Below are 4336 nucleotides of genomic sequence, written 5' to 3' on the forward strand. Positions count from 1 at the left end.
AGTCAATGCCTGTCTTATTTTGGCTTGGTCTTATGATGACTCAAATGTTCTTAGAATCATTCATTTTGTTCTCTCTAGTCAATGACTCTTCTGTCTCTGGAATCTTTCACTTTTGCTGTTCTGTCCTCAAACTTGATGATGTGAGTTGGCCTTTGGGTCACCTCATTTTTCTCTCCTTCACCATTATTGGCTTGTCAATACTTTATTGTTTCCTCTGTACACATCATTTCTTTTACTCTCTCACCATCTTACTGTTTTCTACTCCTATTGTGACTGTTTGGAGGTGACAAAAAAATTCTACAATGCTTCTAGTATGATAAGACTTCACTTGGATGTATATTTTCACGTTTTCATGGATAACTTTCTACTCTACTTTCCCATCTTTTTGAACTTGTCTCCAGGATCAGCTACAGAAAATAAAATTGAATTAATTCAAGTTATGAAACAAATTTTCTTTGTTCTGTGGCAACTGGACACCATCCAGACTTTTTAGCAAGAACCTGTCATAAAACCTGCTTTCACAAAATATCTTTAGTGACAGCAGGGTGAAGAAATTGTAGGTTAGAGAAATTCAGGTATCAGATCTCAGGGGATTGTTGAAGGACACTAGAAGTCACATAATGATCACTTAGATCAGTGTTTGAAGAACAAAGAATCAATGTGAAAAAAAAATTGTAGTAGGTAATGTCATAGTTTAGTGAATGGTTTCACGGAGAGGGGTAGAGAGAACAGAAATCAAGTTGTCTATCATTCAGGTTTCCAGTGTGAGTAACCTAGAAAATGGAGTCAGAAAGAGAAACAGTTTTAATTTGGATATTACAACCGTATTTTTTTAATATTTCAATTTTTAATTGAATGATCCATGTGGCCTTCAGATAGAGGTAGCCAGCAAAGCATTACAATTATAAGCAATTACACTGCAATTCAGTAGAGAGTTGTAGAATGGAGCAATGAATTTTTGGAGTCATCCTTATACATGTGGGAGAATACTAATTACTTATATGGAGAGAGCCACAAATACAAGTATCAGTGATTTGTCAATGTTTCTCTAGAAAGAATCCTTTTGCAGAATGTTGTTTTATTATCAAACAACTAATAGTATTAGTCAGTTTATTCTAGGCATTTTAGGTTAGTTTTTTTTTTAAATACGTGTGAGATTCTATAAGTTTTCTGGAGATGTGAAAATAATTTTGCATATGTCGACATTTAAAGAAAAGCAAGGGCAGGTCATGAGATGATTATAACAAAACCAACTCCACAGTTACAAATAAAAACAAAAAGCAACATTTTTTTTTAAATCAGTATTCAAATTTTCTGCCCTTAGCTGCATAATATTCAGCAGCAAAAACAGCCAATTGGAGAAAAAGAAGAGAGAAGAAACATGTTCACAAAATAATTTGACCCAACAATATTCTCTGATTGTTTATTTCTAAACAAGATGCTAGAAGGATACCTCAAGGACACTTGTAGATTTGTAGAAATAAGGAACAAACACCACTCTGCATTTTTGCATACTAATTTGTCTCCTATATATTCTATAATTAAATTCCGTGACAGAGTCAGGCTTTGACCTAGCTGTAAAAGCAACCTGCTTAAGGACCAAGTGCTCTATTTTCATATACACCGAAGGACCTTCTGCTGAAAAACACGAATGAGCAGGCTACAGGAGAGTCGGTACCGAGGACTTTGAACCTCAGACCACACAAAGATGTGTGAACAGGCTGCCATCCTACTTAAATTATCCATTCTTGGGGCGCCTGGGTGGCGCAGTCGGTTAAGCGTCCGACTTCAGCCAGGTCACGATCTCGTGGTCTGGGAGTTCGAGCCCCGCGTTGGGCTCTGGGCTGATGGCTCAGAGCCTGGAGCCTGTTTCCGATTCTGTGTCTCCCTCTGTCTCTGCCCCTCCCCCGTTCATGCTCTGCCTCTCTCTGTCCCAAAAATAAATAAATGTTGGAAAAAAAAAATTTATAAATTATCCATTCTTGTATTTTAGGTGCTGTGTGCAGTTCTTTGTAATCAAAATGTTCAAAATGTTTTCTGAATGAAATGAATAAATTTTCCTTTATCAGCAATGACCTCTTTACCAAAATGGAAAGAACTTAATCATTACCAAAGTCTGGAAGGCCACTTTTCCCTAAAACTATATCTTCATCTCCCTGTTTTTCTTATTTTCCCCAACCTTCTTATCTGGCTTAACTCTTTTGTAAGGGATTCCAAGAACAGTCACTGACACTTTGTAGAATTTAAGTAACATTTGGGGAATGAATGAATGAATAAATTAATGAATAAATGAATGGATGTATTCTGCCATTTTGAGTGGGACCCTTAAACAGCTACTCCAAATGCAGAAGGTTTTTTTTGTTTGTTTTTCTTATTATTTTGATTACTGTTAATATTAGTATCTTTACAGACTTCCAAAGGCATATTTTAATGAATCTCCCATATCCATTCAACATATAGTTACGTGACTTTGTATTCTCTAAGCCAGCATTTTAAATGTTGAATGATAAATTATGGGTAACCATGATATTCTGTGGTTTAGGGTGGGTTTTGTTAATCTTTATAGAACATTATGAAGTGGGTATTCTACTTATCCTCATTTTATGTATGAGGAAACTAAATATCAGATAAAGTAAGTAACATCTCCAGTGAAAGAGACAAGATTTAAACTCAGATGTGGGAGCTGTAACTGTTTTTAATATCGTCATATTCTGGGGAAGCTTATTTTACATGAGAATAACCCACTCAACACTGTAACCTTACAATTCCTTGCACTTCTCTGGGCTTCTGTTCCACTCCAGAACTGGGCATGATCTCTTGGAAATGCTTCACATTAGAATTCCAGCACTATATTTCTAGTACTTTGGAATGTTTTATCGTTCCAACACTTTCACGCTCTTATCCTTACCTCACCTACCCTGAGCTTTCATAGACCTCCACTCCTTCATCCCCTTTTCTTTAATCTGTCATCCCTTTCCTGCCCTAACATATTTTCTTCCTCCACCTTGAACAAGTAGTGGCACTTTATTTGTAAGAAGACAAGCCAAACTCAAATTATTCAAGCAAAAGTTTATTTTTTCAATTATTAGCAATCCTAGATTACAAAGTACATAAAGGTATTGACTCAAATGACAGAATTTAGGTGTTCAGCTGAGTTTGAACATGGCTCAATTCAGGTGCTGAACTATCTCATCAAAATATTGTCTCCTCTCTTATTCCTACATCCTGGCTGTTCTAGGTATGTAAGCTCCTGGTGGAAACATATTTACAAATTTGTATTCTATCTTCCTTATTCTCAGGAAATGTATTCTACCAACTTAGACTAATTTAAGACCTTATAAAGTATTAATTCTTTTTATTTCTGACCAGCCCAACTTTGAAATTTTTAAATGTATTCTCCCTTCCTTTCTTTTAATGTAAGAGATTGAGTTGTATTCTATTGTTATTCCTGTTGTAATTATTGTTATTGTTGCTATTCCATTTTCTGCAGTAGTTACCCATACTATTGTGTATGCTTGCCAGTGACTTCTTTCCTTCACCTTAGGTATGCTCTTGAACAGTCACCACAAATGCTTCCCAGTGCTATGATACTGCTTCATTGCCCTCCTTCCTTGCTCAGATGGGCTTTTAAAAGGTTAAGTCTTGGGGTGCTTGGGTGGCTCAGTTGGTTAAGCACCCTGACTTTGACTCACGTCACGATCTCTCAGTCCATGGGTTTGAGCTGTACTGACAGCCCACAGCCTGGAGCCTTCTTTGGTTTCTGTATCTCCCCCTCTCTCTGCCCCACTCATGCTGTCTTTCTCTCTCTCTCAAAAATAAGTAAACATTAAAAAAAAATTTAAGTTAAGTCCTCACTAACACTCCCTGATTCTTTTCTTCTCAGTTCTTTTTTAAGCTCATTGCATTATAGTTTCTTCCTCTACTCTGTTGAGATTGTTTTGGCAGATATTGCCTTTAATGTCCTTATTGCCAAATTAAAATGATAAATTTCATTCCTTATCTTAGTGGACATATGGGCTTGTTCTCCAATGCTTCTTTTTGATTTTTTTTTTACATTTATTTATTTTTGAGAGACAGAGTGAGACAGAGCACGAGCAGAGCAGGGGCAGAGAGAGAAGGAGACACGGAATCCAAAGCAGGCTCCAGGCTCCAGGCAAGCATTCAGCACAGAGCCTGATGCAGGTCTTGAGCCCATGAACCATGAGATCATGACCTGAGCCAAAGTTGGTCACTTAACTGAGTGAACCACCCAGTCACCCTTCTAGTGCTTCTTTTTGGTTACTTGGCCATCATTAAGAAGACTCTCTTACATTCTTTTTACTTTTTGACCATTCCT

The sequence above is a fragment of the Prionailurus viverrinus genome, chromosome B3 (assembly GCF_022837055.1).
Source record: "Prionailurus viverrinus isolate Anna chromosome B3, UM_Priviv_1.0, whole genome shotgun sequence".
Lineage (NCBI taxonomy): Eukaryota > Metazoa > Chordata > Mammalia > Carnivora > Felidae > Prionailurus > Prionailurus viverrinus.